Below are 21557 nucleotides of genomic sequence, written 5' to 3' on the forward strand. Positions count from 1 at the left end.
AAAATATTTGGGATGCAGCAAAGACAGTCCTAAGAGGGAAGTATATTGCACTGCAGGCCTATCTCAAGAAGCAAGAAGGTCTCCAATACACAACCTAATCTGCCATCTAAAGGAGCTGGAAAGGGGCGCCTGGGTGGCGCAGTCGGTTAAGCGTCCGACTTCAGCCAGGTCACGATCTCGCGGTCTGTGAGTTCGAGCCCCGCGTCAGGCTCTGGGCTGATGGCTCGGAGCCTGGAGCCTGTTTCTGATTCTGTGTCTCCCTCTCTCTGCCCCTCCCCCATTCATGCTCTGTCTCTCTCTGTCCCAAAAATAAATAAACGTTGAAAATAAAATAAAATAAAGGAGCTGGAAAAGGAAAGCAAATAAAGCCTAATGCCAGCAGAAGAAGGGAAATAATAAATATTAGAGAAGAAACAAATAGAAACAAAAAAACCCAATAGAACAGATCAACAAAACTAAGAGCTGATTCTTTGAAAGAATTAATAAAATTGATAAACCCCAGCCAGATGTATCAAAAAGAAAGGAAAAAGGACCAGAATAAATAAAACCACAAATTAAAGAGGAGAGAGCACAACCAACACCACAGAAATACAAATAATTATAAGAGAATACCATGAAAACTTACTTGTGAACAAACTGGGCAATATGGAAGAAATGGATAAATTCCTAGAACGTACAAACTACCAAAGCTGAAACAGGAAGAAATAGAAAATTTGGAACAGACCCATAACCAGCAAAGAAATTGAAACAGTAATCAAAAATATCCCAACAAACAAAAGAGTCCAAGGCCAGATGGCCCACCAGGGGAATCCAACCAGACATTTAAAGAAGAGTTAATACCTATTTTCTCAAACTGGTCCAAAACATAGAACTAGAAGGAAAATTCCCAAACTCATTCTAAGAGGCCAGCGTTACCTTGATTCCAAAACCAGACAAAGACCTCAATGAAAAGGAAAATAACAGGCCAATATCCCTGATGAACATGGATGCAAAAATTCTCAAGAAGATACTAGCAAACTGAATATAATAGCACATTAAAAGAATTATTTATTACAATCAAGTGGGATTTATTCCTGGAGTGCAGGGGTGTTTCAGAATTCACAAATCAATCCATGTGATATACCACATTAACAAAAGAAAAGATAAGAACCATATGATCCTCTTAATAGATGCAGAAAAAGCATCTGACAAAGTACAGCATCCATTCTTGATACAACCCTCAACAAAGTAGGTTTAGAGGAAACACACCTCAACATCATAAAGGCCATTTAAGGAAAACCCACAGCCAGTATCATCCTCAATGAGGAAAAACTGAGACCTTTTCCCCTAAGGTCAGGAATATGAAGGGATGTCCACTCTTACCACTGTTGTTCAACATAGTGTTGGAAGTCCTAGCCTCAGCAATCAGACAACAAAAAGAAAGAAAAGGCAATTTGGATAATTGTCAAGGAAGAATTCAAACCTTCACTATTTGCAGACAACATGATACTCTACGTAGAAAACCCAAAAGACTCGACCAAAAAATTGCCAGAACCAATACATGAATTCAGCAAAGTCGCAGGATATAAAATCAATGCAGGAATCTATTGAATTCCTGTACACCAATAATTAAACAGCTAAAAAAATAAAGGAATTGACTCCATTTGGAATTGCACCATGAACAACTAGATACCTAGGAATAAACCTACGAAAGAGGTAAAAGATCAAGAACACTTATGAAAAAATTGAAGAGGACGTAAAGAAATGGAAAAGCAGTCCATGCTCATGGACTGGAAGAACAAACATTGTCAAAATGTCCATACTACCCAAAGCATCTACACATCTAATGAAATCCCCATCTAAATACCATCAGCATTTTTCACAGAGCTAGAACAAACAATCCTAATATTTGTATGAAACCACAAAAGACCCCAAATAGCCAAAGCAACTCTGAAAAAGAGAAACAAAGCTGGAGGCATCTGTATTCTGGACTTCAAGCTATATTATAAAGCTTTAGTCATCAAGACAGTATGGTACTGGCATGACAACAGACACATAGATCAATGGAACAGAACTGAAAACCCAGAAATGAATCCATAACTGTATTTTCAACTAATTTTTGACAAAGTAGGAAAGAATATCAAATGGAAAAAGAGTCTCTTCAACAGACGGTGTTGGGAAAACTGGACAGTGACACGCAGAACAATGAAAGTAGAACACTTTCATAATGGATTTAAAAAAATTAAATGTGGCATAGGAAACCATCAACTTCCTAGAGGAGAACACAGGCAGCAACCTCTTTGACATCGGCTGGAGCAACTTCTTACTAGACGTGTCTCTGGAAGCAAGGGAAACAAAAGCAAAAATAAACTGTTGGGACTTCATCAAAATAAAAAGCTTCTGCACAGTGAAAGAAACTATGGATAAAACTAAAAGCGAGCCTACAGAAGGGGAGAGGATATTTGCAAATGACATATCTGATGAAGGGTTAGTATCCAAAAATCTATAAATAACTTATCAAACTCAATACCCAAAATACAAATAATCCAGTTAACAAATGGGCAGAAGTCATGAATAGATACTTTTCCAAAGAAGATATCATGATGGCTGAGACACATGAAAAGATGTTCAATATCACTCATCATCAGGGAAATACAAATCAAAACTAGAGTGAGATACCACCTCACACCTGTCAGAATGGCTAAAATTAACAACACAAGAAACAACAGGTGTTGGCAAGGATATAGAGAAAGGGGAACCTCTTGTACTGATGGTGGAAATGTAAACTGGTGCAGCCACTCAGGAGAAAGGTTTGAAGTTCCTCAGAAAATTAAAATAGAAGTAGCCTATGATTCAGCAATTGCGCTACTGGGTATTTACTCAAAGGATAAAAAAAAATACAGAATCAAATGGGAACAAGCACCCTGATGTTTATAGCAGCATTATCAATAACAACCAAACTATGGAGAGAGCCTCTAATGTCCACCAATTGATGAATGGATAAAGAAGAATGGTATGTGTATGTGTATACATATGTGTGTATGTGTGTGTGTGTGTTTATATATAGAGAGGTAATTAAATTATGTCATCATAAGGGTGGGACCTTCATGATGTGATTAGTGTCCTTATAAGAATAGAAAGAAAGAAGAGAGGTCTATCTCTACATGAGTACTCACCCAGGAAATGACATGTAAGCATACTGAGAAGGCAACTGTGTATAAGCCAAGAAGCAGGATCTCATCATGTACCATATTGCTTGCACCTTAATCTTGAATTTCCCATCCTCTAGAAGAAATGTCTGTTGTTTAAGTTACCTAGCGTTCGATATTTTTATAGCAGTCAAACAAACTAAAACAACTGCTGTTTTAACATAATCAGAGAAACAAAATTGTTATATCAAGATATTTAGAGACCAATCAAAATGGAGCTTTCCACATACCTTCTATTTCCTATTTAAATAGCCCTATGTAAATATTTTACAAGTTTCCACTCTCTGTATTCTACTTTCTTTGTTTTGGACAGGTAGTTATAGATTTCAATAGAACATCTATTGTCAAGGTGAAGAACTGGGAATATATTTTTTTAAGTTTATTTATTTTGAGAGAGAGAGAGAGAGAGAGAGAGAGAGAGAGAGAGAGAGAGAGAGAGAGAGAACAAGTGGAGGAGGGGCAGAGAGACAGAGAATCCCAAGCAGGCTCCATGCTGTCAGTGTGGAACCTGATGTGGGGCTCAAACCCACGAACCATCAAAGATCACGACCTGAGCTGAAGCTAAGAGTTGGATGCTTAACTGACTGAGCTGCCCAGGTGTCCTGAACTGTGGATATTTTTATAACTTTTTCTTGGGAACCATGATGGACAGTGATGGTAGCCAATTAAAACCCCACTGCTTCATTTCAATAAGGTTAATAGGAGGGAAATCTGTCCATTAGAAAAATTTGTCAAGTTGAAACGACTTTTGTACAATCATTCTCAAATAATTTCATCTTTAAGATATTCCACTTACTGTAATAATGTGATGTTTATCTCTTCTGAGGAGATACCCTTTAAGTGAGACTTATTTGACAGAAATAATTAATGATCTTATATTTCCTGTATTTTGAAATAGGAAGGAATTTACTAAAGGTACAATGAGTGTTAAAAGAGATTTCAAGATGTCTGAGGTTGTAAATTGAAACAAAAACCAATACCCAAAACAAACAAAAAAACTGATACCCAACTATACAATTTTTACCTACCTACTTGAAATGTAAATACCCAAATAAGTTATAAAAAGATGGGAAGAAAACATATCATACAAATATTAGAAAAAAATATCAGTATCAACCAACTTGATATTATTGACGTTATTGAACACTTCACCAAACAGCAGCAGAATACATAACATTTTAAAAAGTACACAATTAATATCTATCAAGACATAATAAATTACTGAATTGGATATGTTACTTATGTGTACTTTTTTTTGCTTGAAATATTCCATTGCATTCCACTCTCCCTTGAAATAAATTATATTGGAGAGATATTTTAAAGCATGGAAGGGACATTTTTAACTTGTTATGCCAATTTTTTCTTAAGAAAGAATCTCAAATTCACTATCCTCACTGGAGAAAAAAATTACTGACTAAAGCTAGACAATTTATGCCTTCCCAAAGAATTTACTTTTACCAGAGAACAATGCCCTAAAACAAAGGAGTAAAGTTCTAACATCTACTTATTTTTGAGAGACAGAGAGAGAGAGAGCATGAGGAGGGGAGGGGCAGAAAGAGAGAGGGAGACACAGAATCCGAAGCAGGTTCCAGGCTCCGAGCTGTCAGCACAGAGCCTGATGAGGGGCTCAAAACCACAAACTGTGAGATCATGACCGGAGCCAAAGTTGGACGTTTAACTGACTGAGTCACCCAGGCACCCCAGGAGTAAAGTTCTTACACTCTTTTTTTTTGGTTTCTTTCTTTCTTTTCTTATCCTTTTCTTCCCTTTCTTTCCTTTTCTTTATTTTCTCCCTTCCCTTCTTCTTTGCTTTCTTCTTGTTCCCTCCCTATAGTGAGCTATTAAAAAACTGACAAATTTTTTAAAAATTGAAGTCTTTTGAAGCATAATTAAAATACAAAACCTATTGGTTTCCAACAATTTTCTTTATGTAGATTTACTGATAACTAGCATTTTATATATGGATTAGATCTTCCAATTTGACAAACTCATGTAACATTTTAAAAAAGTTTCTTTAACGTTTACTCATTTTTGAGAGACAGGGACAGAGCATGAGCAGGGAAGGGGCAGGGAGGGAGGGAGACCCAGAATCCAAAGCAGGCTCCAGGCTCTGAGCTGTCAGCACAGAGCCCTACATGGAGCTAGAACTCATGAACTGTGAGATCATGACCTGAGCTGAAGTCAGACACTTAATAGACTGAGCCACTCAGGTGCCCCAACTCATGTAACATTTGTAAAGCAAAATAGGGCAGATGCCGCCTTTGTCTCACAGCGCAAGTGAATAAGCAGGCTCAATATGACACGAGTGGGGCAGCAGATACCCTCCATGTTCCACTGTCTAGTAATCAGCTTTGTGGGAGTGGGAGGGTGCAGTTGCAGTCACTGTGGAAGTGGTGCTAGTAGCAGTTTCCTGACCTATAGATGCAGCAGTAGAGCTGTGACCTTGAAAATAAAGCCCAATGGTCAAATCCTGGCTTCTGTTCCTCTAGTCTTGCCAGTGTTGTTCTTAAGGCACCTAATTCCCTACATTTCTTTTTGACATTTAAATAGTGGTTTCCGTTTCCTGCATCAAAATGTTACAGAGTCTCTTAGAACTCCTTTCTATAACTTTCTAATACTAGAAGACTTTACAAGAGTCTTCTATTATTGAAACTATTTTAATATCTAATGAGTTTTTGTTAGAATTCATATAAATATACAGATATACATGCATTTGTACATATAATTGGTAAAAATCATATATATAAATATATAAAATTACAAATTTATTTATCTAAGTGACTATCCTGATTCAACAAAATAGAGAGATATCTGAAAAATACAGAGTACCTCATAGTAAAGAAAACTTACTGTAGAAAATCAAGTTTCTACAAGCACAAATTAGAGCACAAATGGATTTTAAGATACTGCACTGGATCAGTCTATAATCAATACTATTGGAAAAGAGTCGTCTTCAGGAACCCCCAGTGAATTGCAACACCATCATGTAAGTACCACAGGCTCCGGAAAGCAGACAGCTGATCAACAAATTACAGCTGCTTAAAATTGACTTTTATCTTAGAAATTTCTTAAAAGTTTGTGAAATGATAGAAAGATAACTACATTTAGAGTCTGAATACCTAGAAATAATTAGTTGTATGATTTGAGGAAAGTCTAAACAATTTACCCCATCTGCTAAATGGGGAAAATAACTATATCCTTCAAGAACTACTGTGACAGTTAAAGGAGGTAATATATGAGAAAATGTTTTGTAAACAAAAATACTCCACACTTCACATTTTATCTCTAGTCATTCTTCAACAAAACATTTTAAACCCACAAATTTCACAATTCCCATGTAGTGATCTGTTTTGATCTCTTGAGTCCATGGCTCTTCTCTCTTAATTGATTCTGAGTTTGGCATAGCCAATCAGTGGAAGATGAAACTTGTTTTATATAAGCACAATCATCCTTTTGAGATACCAAACTTGGATAAATTCTTCCCTCTTATGTTTTGCATCAAAGAATATTGTATAATAATATATACCAAAATAAGGGGCAAAAACCACTCTGTATGTTTAATTATACCCAACTAAATTTCATAATAATAAAGACACGTTTTTTAATGTTTATTTTTGAGACAGAGAGAGACACAGACACAGACAAAGTGTGAGTGGGGTAGGGGCAGAGAGGGAGACATAGAATCCGAAGCAAGTCCAAGTTCTGAGCTGTCAGCACAGAGCCCTACGCAGGACTCAAACTCACGAACTGCAAGATTATGACCTGAGCCCAATTCCGATGCTTAACCAACTGAGCTACTAAAGTGCCCCAATAAAGACACATTTAACAGAAACTTCTTTTATTTTAATTATACACATAAAGAATTTGTATAAACAAATGTTTCTTCACCTTGAAGATATTGATGGCTTACATTATTTTTTCTGAGGTATTTACATTTAGGTAAGTTTTATAATAATATTAGACATCTTAATGAAAAGTTAAGAAAATTTACACATGAAATATATAATTAAAATATTTAGGGACACCTGGGTGGTCAGTCGGTTAGGCATCAGACTCTTGGTTTTGGCTCAGGTCATGGTTCATGGGATCAAGTCCCACATCAGGCTTCACACAAACAGCATGGAGCTTGCTTGGGATTCTCTCTCCCTCTCTTTCGGTCTCTCCTCTGCTTGCATGCAAGTTCTCTCTCTCAAAACAAATAAATAAACTTAAGAAAATTTAAATATGTTGATTGTGGAAGATGCAGTCAACTTTGAATTGTATTCTACGACAGTGACACCTATGAGGGAACTAAGACAGAAAGTATCACTAACAACAACAACAGATCACTGACTTCTCATCAGAAATAGAGCCCCAAAGACAGTAGGAACAACAGCTTTAAAGTGATGAAGGAAAATAATATATGTCAACTAAGAATTCTATATCTGGTGAAAATATATTTCAAGAATAAAAGCAGAGTACCAGTATTTTTAGACAATAAAAACTAAGGAAATCTACCTTGGTTTCACTGTGATAAAGGAATTTCTTAAGAATGAGAGAAAATGTGCCTGTATGGAAACTCAGGTCTTTAGGAAGAAATGAACTGTGAAGATAATAACTTGTAGATAAATAGAAATGAGTATTTTTTCTATTAATTTCTTTAAAATATATATGAATGTTAAAAGCAAAAATTATGATTTATTTTGGGGCCATATATATGTAGATATGATACACATGACAGGGGCGCCTGGGTGGCGCAGTCGGCTAAGCGTCCGACTTCGGCCAGGTCACGATCTCGCGGTCCGTGAGTTCGAGACCCGCGTCGGGCTCTGGGCTGATGGCTCGGAGCCTGGAGCCTGTTTCCGATTCTGTGTCTCCCTCTCTCTCTGCCCCTCCCCCATTCATGCTCTGTCTCTCTCTGTCCCAAAAATAAATAAAACACGTGGAAAAAAAATTAAAAAAAAAATACACATGACAATTATGCCATAAAGGACAGGAGCTATACAAATAGATTTATATGAATTGTACATTGTTCAGTTTTGTGTGAAATGGTAAATTATTAACTTTAAGCAAATTTTGAAAAAAGATAAGAATATATATTATAATCCTGCAAGCAACCATACATGCATAAATACAAAGCAGAGAGGTATAAAACAAACGTTAGCAACATAAAACAAATAGTAATATGTTTGACCTAAGTCCCACTTTATCAATACATATACAATATTACTCAGCCATAAAAAAAGAATGAAAACTTGCCATTTGCAACAACATGTATGGAGCTAGAAAGTATTATGCTAAGCGAAATTAAGTCATAAAAAGACAAATACCATATGATTTTACTCATATATAGAAATTTCAGAAACAAATCAAGCAAAGAAAAAATAGAGGAATGGAAACAAGGAAACTGACTCATAATTATAGGGAACAAACTGATGGTTACCAGAGGGGAGAGGGGTGGGGAGATGGTAAAATAGGTGATTGGGATTAAGAAGTACATTTGCTGTGATGAGCACTGGGTGTTGTATGGAAATGTTGAATCACTAAATTATATACCTGAAACAAATATTACACTATATGTTCATGAACTGGAATTTAAATACAAATTAAAAAATATATTACATTAAAGAAAAATAGGAACTAAGCACGCCCATTAAATTATAGATTCTTTGAATAGATTTTTAAAAAGCAGGAGAGATTTCTGGGAAAACAAGAGTAGAGAGCACTGAAAATCTTTGTCTCTACCAAAAAAAAAAAAAAAACTTCACTAGTGGAATCTAATAGAACATTTTGGAACTCTAGAGTCTATGAAGATTTGCAACTCCCAGGGAAGGCTTGGACAGTAAAATATGGTTAATTACAGTCAATTTCAGCTCTTAGCACCGTGGTAGTTACTTATAACCCAATCCATGACCCCAAGGCAGGAAGCTCACATGTTCCTGGAGCTGCTTGCACACATGCCACAGAAGCCAGAGAAGGCAAAATGGATCCAGTCATCCAAATATTAGGAATTTGTGCACTGATTCCTGATTTTGTTCACAGAGATGCAGACAAAGCAGAGTTGGCCAGTGTTGCAACTCCTATCATTGTTGCAAGCTCCCCTTCCTCCAGTTGAGGACTTCCAGGTAATTTAAAGGGGTGGTACCCTTTATTCTCTCTTCATTTTTCTCTTTCCCCCCTTTTTTGAGCCAACCTACTAAAGACTGGCATATCCCAAAGCAACCACATAAATGGGAAAATTGGAAAGTCACCATGTGTGCTACAAAAAAATGTGCAGGCTCAGAAGGAAAACCCTGAAAACACAGACCTGAAAATTCACACCTAGGTTGATCCTCAGCACAGACATAGCCTACAGCAATTTAAAGAAAAACAAACACTCAAACCCAAAAGAGATTTTCATTTCCAGAGTTACTATGTTATTAGATTCAAATGTCCAGTTTTCAACAACAACAAAAAACTTAAGGCATACAAATAAACAGGAAAGTATGACCTATTGAAAGAAAACAGAAATCAACAGAAAGTGTCCCTAGGGCCGGGGGGGGGGGAGGGGAGGCCTGGCGGAAAGACATGATGGTAGATTTACTAGACAAAGACAACGGCCTTAATAAGCCCCAAAGAACTAAAGAATGATGTGGAGAAAGTCAAGAAAATAATTTATGAGCAATATGGAAATATTACTAAAAATACAGATAGCTTAAAAAAAATGAAAAAGAAGCTCTAGAGGGGTGCCTTGGTGGCTCAGTTGGTTGAGTGTCCAACTTCTGATTTTAGCTCAGGTCATGATCCCAGGGTCATGGGATAAGTTCTGTGTCAGGCTCTGTGTAGAGTGTGGAGCCTGCTTAAGATTCTCTCTCTCTCTCTCTCTCTCTCTCTCTCTCTCTCTCTCTCTCTCTCTTTCTCTCTCTCCCTCCCTCCCTCCCTCCCTCTGCTTCTGTCTCTCTCTCTCTCTCTCTCTCTCTCTCTCCATCTCGCTCTTAAAAATTTTTTTAAAAAGGAATTCTGGAGATGAAAAGAACAAAAATTGAAATAAAACATTCACTAGAGGGATTCAAAGGCAGATTTGAATAGCCAGAAGAATCAGTGCACTTGAAAATAAGACAATGGAAATTAACTAAGGCTGAAGAAGAGAAAGAAAAAAAGATTTTAAAAATGTGAATACAACTTTAGAGATCTGTGGAACACCATCAAGCAGACCAACACACACATGTGAGAATTCCAGAAGAGAGACAGAAAGGGGCACAGAGAATATGTGAAGAAAAAAATGGCTGAAAACTTCTGATAATTTATAAAAGACATGAATATAAACATCCAAGACTCACAGAACTCCTAGTAAAATGAGGTTAAAGAGTTCACTTTGAGATACATAATTAAACTGTCAAAAGAAAAAGAAAAGACCTGAAATCATTGTTGCAACATATGCTAACTTGGATGTAAATTAAAAAATTAATTAATTAAAATTTAAAAAAAAGAAAGCAAAATTTTTTTTTTAATTTTAAAAAAGAAGAAGAAAAGAGAATTTTGAAAGTGGCAAGAGAGTACTGACTCATCACACTGAAGGGATTTTCTCTCAGATAATCAGTAGATTTCTCATCAGAAACTGGGGAGACCAGAACACAATGGGCCAATATATTCCAAGTATGACAACATTAAAATAAAAAAACAAACAAAACAAAACAATCCTGTCAACCAAAAACTCTATATCTGGCAAAACTGTCTTTTAAAAGTGAGGGAGAAATTAAAACATTCTTAGATAAACCAAAATGGAGGGAGTTCATTAACACTAGATCTGCAGTACCAAAAATGTTAGAGGGAGTCCTGCAGTTTGAAGTAAAAGAACAGTTGACAATAACTTGAAGCCATATGAAAAAATAAAGATTTCAGTAAAGGTAAATACATGAACAATTATGAAGGCTATTATTATTGTAACAATCACGTGTAACCTACTTTTTTTTTCTACATGACTTAAGATACTACCACATTTAAAAAAATGGTTTGTCTAAAAACAAGTATTGTTTTCACTAACTTGTTTGTAACTTCACATTTTGTTCTCTACATAACTGAAGAGACTAATGCATTAAAAAAGTTATGTTTTTGGACACAATGTGTAAAAATTAATTTTCTGATATAACCAACTGAAAAGGGTAGGGATGGAGCTGTTAAAGAAGTAGTTTTGTGTTATTAAAGTAGTTTTGTGTTATTAAAGTTAAATCAGAGAGCTATAACTTTAGGATATTAAATTTAGTCTCCATGGAAAACACAAAGAAAATAGCTAAAGAATATACAAAGAAGGAAATTACTAAGAAACAAGTATTTCACTACAAAAAAAATCAACAAACTACAAAAGAAAACAGTAATGCAGGAAATGAGAAACAAAAAAAGCTATAAGGCATATATAAATCGAGTGGAAAAGAATAGAAGTCTTTCCCTATATAATTATTTTAAATGTAAATGAATTAATTTCTCTAATCAAAAGGTCAGCTTGATGGAATGTATATAAACACAGGGTCTAGTTATATGCTGTCTGCAAGAAACTCACTTTAGATCCAAAGACACACATCAGTGGAAAGTGAAAGGATTATATCTTAATCAGCTTGGTCCACTATAGTGAAATGCCATAAACTGGGTGGTTTCTCTACAACGGAAGTTTGTTTCTTATGGTTCTTGAGGTTAAAAGTCAGAGATCATAGTGTCAGCATGATAGGGCTCTGGTGAGTTTCTGCTTCCTGGTTTACAGGTGGCTGCTCATATCCTTGATTCCATTGTATCCTTCCTCATAGAGAGCAGAGACAGGGAGAAATCTCTCTCCTGTATCTTCTTATAAAAGCATTAACATCATTTATGAAAACACCACTCTCATGACCTAATTACCTCCCAGAGGCCCTACCTCCTAATACACACTAGAAGTTATGAATTCAATATATGAGTTGGAGGGGAGACCACAAACACTGAGTTCATAACATTGGGGAACATGTGTACAATTATTATTGAACACCAGTTCATAACAAGGGGAGTCCCTGGCCCCCCAAATTCATGTTCTTCTTACATACAAAATACATTCATTAAATCACAACAACCCCCCAAAGTCTTAACTCATTCCAGCATAATTTCTAAAATGTAAAGTCCAAAATCTCATAGAAATATCATCTAAATCAGATATGGGTGACTTAAAGTATGATTCAAAATACGATTCATACTCAGGTACATATACGGACTCAAGGTATGAGTCATCCTGAGTCAAAACTCCCTTCCAGTTGGGATTCTAGAAAACAAAATAAGTTATGTTTTTCCAAAACACAATGATGGGATGGGTGTAGGATAGACATTCCTGTTCAGAATGGGAGAAATAAGAAAGAAATAAGAGATGACATGTTTCAAATAAGGCCTAAACCTAGCAAGGCAACATTCATGAGTTATTAAAGCTTAAGAATAATCCTCTTTGGCTCTATGTTCTTCCTTCATGTAAGAACAATGAACCCAACTCTTATTTTACACCACACATAAAAATTAACTAAAATGTATCATAGACCAAAACACAAAAGCTGAGCTGTAAAAATCCTAATATAAAATAAAATATTATGACTTTGGGGGTAGTCACTACTTTTTGTTAAGAGGACACAAAACATAATAACCATAAAAGAAAATTTGATAAATGAACCTCATCAAAATATAAAATACCTGCTCCTAAAAAGCATATGTTAGAAATCAAAAAGCCAAGCCACAGACTTGGAGAAAATAATCAATATATGTGTCTAAGGACTTATATCCAGAATATATATATGACTTCTTTTGTTTGTTTTCCTCTGCCATCAGAAGTTCATTAAAATTTTTTTTATTGAAGTATAGTTAACACAGAATGCAACATCAGTTTCAGGTGCACAACACAGTGATTTGACAAGTCTATATGTTACTGTATTAAGGACTTTTCAACTCAGTAATAAGAATTCAAATAATCCAACTTTTTTAATGAGGAAAAGATTTGAACAGATATTTTACAAAAGAAGATATATGAGTGGCCAATAAAACATGAAAAGAATCTCAATATCATGAATCATCAGAGAAATGCAAACTACATGCACACCTGTCATAATGGCTAAATGTGAAAAGACTGACAACACCAAGTGTTTCCAGAATGTGAAGCAACTGAAATTCTCATATATTTCTGGTGGGAATGTAAAATGGTACAACTATTCAAAAAGCTTGGTACTTTCTTAATAAGTTAAACATATGCTTACCATTATGACCCAACAATTTTAGATATTTACCCCAAGAAATGAAAACATATGTCCTTCTGAAGATTTGTACACTATTGTTCATGGTAGCTTTATTATGAGTAACCTTAAACTGGAGACAATGTAAATACCCATAAACAAGTATATAGGCCAACAAATTGTGGCAAAGACATACAATGGAATACTACTCAGTAATAAAAAGAAATGAATTATGATACATACAAAACCATGAATGATTCTCTAAACAGTTATGGTGAGTGAAGAAGCCAGACAAAAAAAAATTATGTACTGTATCATTTTATTTATGTGAAATCCTAGAAAAGACAAATTTACATATAGTGGTAGGAAAGCCAGAATGACTGGGAAGGGGTAGGAGGAAATTTCAAGGTGATGCAAATTTTCTGTATCTTGATTTTGCTGACAGTTACAGGGGTCAAAATTTGTCAAAATTAGTTGAACTGTATGTATACTTAAAATGGGTGCATTTTGTTATATATAAATTATATTTCAATAAAAGTGATTTTTAAAAGGAAAAAAAAGAAGATCCAACCATGTTTTCTACAAGAAATTTACTATAAATATACAGATAGATATAGGTTAAATGTAAAAAAGGGGGAAAAAAACATACCATGTACTAAGTAACCACAAGAAAACTGGAGTGACTACATTACTATCAGTAGAATAGATGATAAGACAAAAAATATTACCAGAAACAAAAAAGGACATTTCATAGTAATATAGGGGTCAATTTGTCAAAAAGACGTAATAGTCCTTAGTGTGTTTGACCTTAATAATAGAGATTCAGAATAATGGAGTAAAACTGACATAATGAAAGAGAAATAAATAAACCAATCCTCTTTGTTGAAGATTTTAGCACCCTTCTTTCAACAAGTGATAGAACGGCTAGATAAAACTTTAGTTGAGATAAAATCTGAAAAACATTATCAACATTTCTGATGTTGGCTGATACCCAGAGAACAATACAACCAATATCTACAGAAAATATATTCAAGTGTATGTATCCTGTATCACTGGGATAATCATATGCTGGACCATTATAATGTCTTCTTAAGTTCAAGAGAAGTAAAATTATACAGGATATTTTCCTTAACCACAGTGAAATTAAATTAGAAATCAATAATAAGAGTAGCACCTCGATGGCTCAGTCAGTCATGCATCTGACTTCGGCTCAGGTCATGGTCTCGCAGCCCCTGCGTGGGGCTCTGTGCTGACAACTCAGAGCTTGGAGCCTGCTTCAGATTCTGTGTCTCCCTCTCTCACTGCCCCTCCCCCTCTCACACTGTTTCTCTCTCTCAAAAATAAATAAATATTTTTAAAAAAGAAATCAATAAGATATGTAGACATATTGTGAATACTTGTAAATCAAAAAAGGCACTTCTAAATAATCCATCAATGTGAGGAGGAAAATGTATAGCTTTAAATGCTTATATCAGGAAAGAAGATAGGTCTAAAATCAAGTATCTTAACTTTCACCTTAAAAACTTAAAGAGAGGTAAAATAAAACCAAAGTAAATGGAAGGAAAAAATAATAAAGAAAGGAAATTTTTAAAAAAAATATATAATAGTCATACAATAGAGAAAATGGACAGAACTAAAAATTAGATCATTGAAAATACCAATAATATTGATACAGCTTTTTCTGGATACAGCTCTAGTGAGAATTAAATAGATGTGGTGAGTAAACACAAATCATCAACATAAGAAATGGAAGGGACTATTACTATAGGTTTTATAGTATTAAAATACAGAAAAACTTTGGTTTGCAAGTGTAATTCATTCAAGAAACATGCTCGTAATCCAAAGGACTTGTATATGAAAGCAAATTTCCCCATAAGAGATAATGGAAACTCAGATGATTCATTTCACAACCCAAAAATATTCATATAAAAATGTCTACAATACTGTAACTTATGGGGCACCTGGGTGGATCAGTTGGTTAAGCATACAACTTCGGCTCAGGTCATGATCTCGCAGTTTGGGAGTTTGAGCCCCATTTCAGGCTCTGTGCTGACAGATCAGAGCCTGGAGCCTGCTTCAGATTCTGTGTCTCCCACTCTCTATTCCCTTCCCCTATTCACGCTCTGTCTCTCTGTGTCTCAAAAATAAACGTTAAAAAAATTAAAATAAATAAAAATAATAGAATACTATAATACAAAATATTAAAGAAAATACAAAATAGAAAGAAAAATAAACAGGGGCGCCTGGATGGCTCAGTTGGTTAACCATCCGACTTCAGCTCAGGTCATAATCTCATGGATCGTGGGTTCAAGCCCTGCATCGGGCTCTGTGCTGACAGCTCAGAGCCTAGAGCCTGCTTCGAAATCTGTGTGTCCCTCACTCTCTCTGCCCTCCCCCACTCGTGGTCTGTCTCTCTCTCAAAAATAAACTTTAAAAAAAAGAAAGAGAAATAAACAAATTAACCTGTACTTACCTCAGAAAATCTTTGTAGCTGGTGTGAGAGAGACAAGGGAGAGGGGGGTTATTGTATAGGATGACTTTCACTGTCACTAATGGAATCACTATCTACTGGTGCAATAGAATCTTTTTCTTTTCATGCAACTTTAATAAGGAACCTATCCAATGACACTTGGTTTTGCCACCTTTTGAGGATTTCATGGAAATGTGACATGCATTGTTGGAAACATTCATTGCTCACACTGCTACAGCCTTATTTTGGTGGTGCTTTTCTACAAAATTTTGAGCTTCCCACATTTTCCCCATATCTCCCTAATCTCATTTGAAGTTAGGGATTCTTCCACCTTTTTATCCTCCTCTGCATATGAGATGCAGACATAGACTTCTCATAAAATCTTGCAATTTCAGGCACTCATGTAGCTCATTCATACTTCTCAATGATTGCCTTCTTGACTTCAACTGCAATCATCTCCTTTTTACCACCTTCCTTTTCAACCTTTTTCTACATAGGGGCCACTGTATATCTCACATGGATGTTGACTACAGTACAGTACTAATAAACTCTTGTCATATACTGTATTTAATGTAACTGACAATAAGGCAGCAGAGGAAATAGTCTCTATCTGTAGGCAGTCTGACCTAGAATGAAGCAAAGCATTCCTAAGCTTACTCTTGTATAGGAAGCAAATATCCACAGGGGCTTTGAAGTGACAAAAAAAAACCCCACAAAACACTAGTGGCAGGTGTGGGCACCTTCCAACATTCTGAAAAATCACTGATTTCTGCCAAACACTGCAGCCTGAGACTGAGAAATCAAGCATGGAAGATGATCACCAACAATCCCACAGTGAGAGAGAGAGAGAGAGAGAGAGAGAGAGAGAGAGAGAGAGAGAGAGAGAAAGAAGAACCATTGGCTCACTTGTGATCATGTGATGTTTGCCATCACATACTACTCATATTACAAGATAGTACTCATTTATCAAGTTAAAATTTATTAGAAATCTTTGCTTGTCTTGTGGAATACTCACAGAACAAGTTATTCACAATCCAAGATTTTACTGTAATAGGAAAAATATAAACAATTTTATGTCAAAATATTAGAATACTTAGATAAATGGATAAATTCTTTGAAAAACACAACTTCTTCAAACTGGCACAAGATAAAAAAAACTAAAGCTCAAAAAGTTGAAAATAAAACTACCTTACAATCCATCAATTGCACTTCTAGGTATTTACCCAAAGAATGAAAAAATACTAATTCAGAGGAATACATGCACCCTGGTGTTTATAGCAGAATTATCTACAATAGCCAAATTATGGAAACAGCCCATGTCCATCGATTGATGAATGGATAAAGAAAATGTAATACACACACACACACACACACACACACACACACACACAATGGATTACTATTCAGCCACTAAAAAAATGAAATCTTGCCATTTGCAATGACATGCTTGGAGTCTCAGAATATTAGAAGAATGTTTACTCTACCACTCCTATTCAATATTTTATGGGAGGTCCTAGTCATCATAATAATGGAGATAAAGAAATAAAAGGCATAAAGAAAAAAAAAGGAGCAAAATTCTCTCTATTTAAAGAGGACATGATGGTATGTGGAAGATGGTGGCGTAGGAGAACCCTGGGTTCACCGCGCATCCTGCTGATCACTTAGATTCCACCTACACCTGCCTAAATAACCCAGAAAACCACCAGAAGACTAGCAGAACGGAGTGTCTGGAGCCAAGCACAGACGAGAGGCCCACGGAAGAGGGTAGGAAGGGCGGAGAGGCAGTGCGTGCTGCATGGACTGGTGGGAGGGAGCCGGGGCGGAGGGGTGGCCTGCCGGCCAAGCAGAGCCCCCAAGTCTGCCTGGCAAAAGTGAAGGGGCCGGATGGAGTGTGTTCTGACAGCAAGCGGGACTTGACATCTGGAAGGTTATAAGCTAACAGCACTGCTCGAGAACGGGAGGGCTGGAGGACAACAGGAGGGAGAGTTGTTGAGCCCCGGACGACAGAGCTCAGCTTGGCCGGGAACAAAGGTGCTCGCCAGCACCATCTCCCTCACCAACCCCCAGCCAAAATCCCAAAGGGAACCAGTTCCTGCCAGGGAACTTGCTTGCATGCGCAAACACCCAAAGCTCTGCTTCTGCGGTTCTGTCCCTCCGGCGTGTCTGACTCCCTCCCGGTGCCACAGGGCCCCTCCCGAAGCAGATCTCTGAAGGAAAAGTGAGCTGAGCCTGCCCCTCCCACCCCCATGCACCTTGCCTATCCACCCCAGCTAATACACCAGATCCCCAGCACCACAAGCCTGGCAGTGTGCAAGTGGCCCAGACGGGCCACGCCACCCCACAATGAATCCAGCCCCTAGGAGAAGGGAAGAGAAGGCACACACCTGTATGACTGTGGCCCCAGTGGTGGGCTGGGGGCAGACATCAGGTCTGACTGCGGCCCCACCCACCAACGCAAGTTATTCAAGACAGCACAAGGGAAGTGCCCCGCAGTCCCGCACCACTCCAGGGACTATCCAAAATGACGAAATGGAAGAAATTCCCTCAGAAAAATGTCCAGGAAATAACAACAGCTAACGAACTGATCAAAAATGATTTAAACAACGTAACAGAAAGTGAATTTAGAATAATAGTCATAAAATTAATCGCTGGGCTTGAAAACAGTATAAAGGACAGCAGAGAATCTACTGTTACAGAGATCAAGGGACTAAGGAACAGCCAGGAGGAGCTAAAAAATGCTATCAGTGAGCTGCAAAATAAAATGGACACAACCACGGCTCGGACTGAAGAGGCAGAGGAGAGAATAGGTGAACTAGAAGATAAAATTATGGAAAAACAAGAGGCTGAGAAAAAGAGAGATAAAAAAATCCAGGAGTATGAGGGGAAAATTAGAGAACTAAGTGATGCACTAAAGAGAAATAATATACACAGAATTGGTATTCCAGAGGAGGAAGAGAGAGGGAAAGGTGCTGAAGGTGTACTTGAAGAAACAATAGCTGAGAACTTCCCGGATCTGGGGAAGGAAAAAGGCACTGAAATCCAAGAGGCACAGAGAACTCCCTTCAGACATAACTTGAATCGATCTTCTGCACGACATATCATAGTGAAACTGGCAAAATACAAGGATAAAGAGAAAATTCTGAAAGCAGCTAGAAATAAACGTGCTCTAACATATACAGGGAGACCTATATGACTCATGACCAATCTCTCTACTGAAACTTGGCAGGCTAGAAAGAAATGGCAGGAGATCTTCATTGTGATGAACAGAAAAAATATGCAGCCAAGAATCCTTTATCCAGCAAGTCTGTCATTTAGAATAGAAGGAGAGATAAAGGTCTTCCCAAACAAACAAAAACTGAAGGAATTTGTCACCACTAAACCAGCCCTACAAGAGATCCTAAGGGGGATCCTGTGAGACAAAGTACCAGAGACATCGTTACAAGCATGAAACATACAGACATCACAATGACTCTAAACCCGTATCTTTCTATAATAACACTGAATGTAAATGGACTAAATGCGCCAACCAAAAGACATAGGGTATTAGAACGGATAAAAAAACAAGACCCATCTATTTGCTGTCTAAAAGAGACTCATTTCAGACCTGAGGACAACTTCAGATTGAGAGTGAGGGGATGGAGAACTATTTATCATGCCACTGGAACTCAAAAGAAAGCTGGAGTAGCCATACTTATATCAGACAAACTAGACTTTAAATTAAAGGCTGTAACAAGAGATGAAGAAGGGCATTATATAATAATCACAGGGTCTATCCATCAGGAAGAGCTAACAATTATAAATGTCTAGGCACCGAATACAGGAGCCCCCAAATATATAAAACAATTACAAACATAAGCAACCTTATTGATAAGAATGTGGTCATTGCAGGGGACTTTAACACCCCACTTACAGAAATGGATAGATCATCTAGACACACGGTCAATAAAGAAACAAGGGCCCTGAATGATACATTGGATCCGATGGACTTGACAGATATATTTAGAACTCTGCATCCCAAAGCCACAGAATATACTTTCTTGTCGAGTGCACACGGAACATTCTCCAAGACAGATCACATACTGGGTCACAAAACAGCCCTTCATAAGTATACAAGAATTGAAATCATACCATGCATACTTGCAGACCACAATGCTATGAACCTTGAAATCAACCACAGAAAAAAGTCTGGAAAACCTCCAAAAGCATGGAGGTTAAAGAATACCCTACTAACGAATGAGTGGGTCAACCAGGCAATTAGAGAAGAAATTAAAAAATATATGGAAACAAACGAAAATGAAAATACAACAATCCAAATGCTTTGGGATGCAGCAAAGGCAGTCCTGAGAGGAAAATACATTGCAATCCAGGCCTATCTCAAGAAACAAGAAAAATCCCAAATACAAAATCTAACAGCACACCTAAAGGAAATAGAAGCAAAACAGCAAAGACCACCTAAATCCAGCAGAAGAAGAGAAATAATAAAGATCAGAGCAGAAATAAACAATATAGAATCTAAAAAAACTATAGAGAAGATCAAAGAAACCAAGAGTTGGTTTTTTGAAAAAATAAACAAAATTGATAAACCTCTAGCCAGGCTTCTCAAAAAGAAAAGGAAGATGACCCAAATAGATAAAATCATGAATTAAAATGGAATTATTACAACCAATCCCTCAGAGATACAAGCAATTATCAGGGAATACTATGAAAAACTATATGCCAACAAACTGGACAACCTGGAAGAAATGGACAAATTCCTAAAGACCCACACGCTTCCAAAACTCAATCAGGAGGAAACAGAAAGCTTGAACAGACCCATAACCAGTGAAGAAATTGAATCAGTCATCAAAAATCTCCCAACAAATAAGAGTCCAGGACCAGATGGCCTCCCAGTGGAGTTCTACCAGACGTTTAAAGTAGAAATAATACGTATCCTTCTCAAGCTATTCCAAAAAATAGAAAGGGAAGGAAAACTTCCAGACTCATTCTATGAAGCCAGAATTACTTTGATTCCTAAACCAGACAGAGACCCAGTAAAAAAAAGAGAACTACAGGCCAATATCCCTGATGAATATGGATGCAAAAATTCTCAATAAGATACTAGCAAATCAAATTCAACAGCATATAAAAAGAATTATTCACCATGATCAAGTGGGATTCATTCCTGGGATGCAGGGCTGGTTCAATATTCACAAGTCAATCAACATGATACATCACATTAATAAAAGAAAAGATAAGAACCATATGATCCTGTCAATCGATGCAGAAAAGGCCTTTGACAAAATTCAAAAACGTTTCTTAACAAAAACACTCGAGAAAGTCAGGATAGAAGGAATATACTTAAAGATCATAAAAGCCATTTATGAAAAGCCCACAGCTAACATCATCCTCAATGGGGAAAAGCTGAGAGCTTTTTCCCTCAGATCAGGAACATGACAGGGATGTCCACTCTCACCGCTGTTGTTTAACATAGTGTTGGAAGTTCTAGGGTCAGCAATCAGACAACAAAAGGAAATCAAAGGCATCAAAATTGGCAAAGACGAAGTTAAGTTTTCACTTTTTGCACATGACATGATATTATACATGGAAAATCTGATAGACTCCACCAAAAGTCTGCTAGAACTGATACATGAATTTAGCAAAGTTGCAGGTTACAAAATCAATGTACAGAAATCAGTTGCATTCTTATACACTAATAATGAAGCAACAGAAAGA

Source organism: Felis catus, chromosome C2 (assembly GCF_018350175.1).
Source record: "Felis catus isolate Fca126 chromosome C2, F.catus_Fca126_mat1.0, whole genome shotgun sequence".
Taxonomy (NCBI): Eukaryota; Metazoa; Chordata; class Mammalia; order Carnivora; family Felidae; genus Felis; species Felis catus.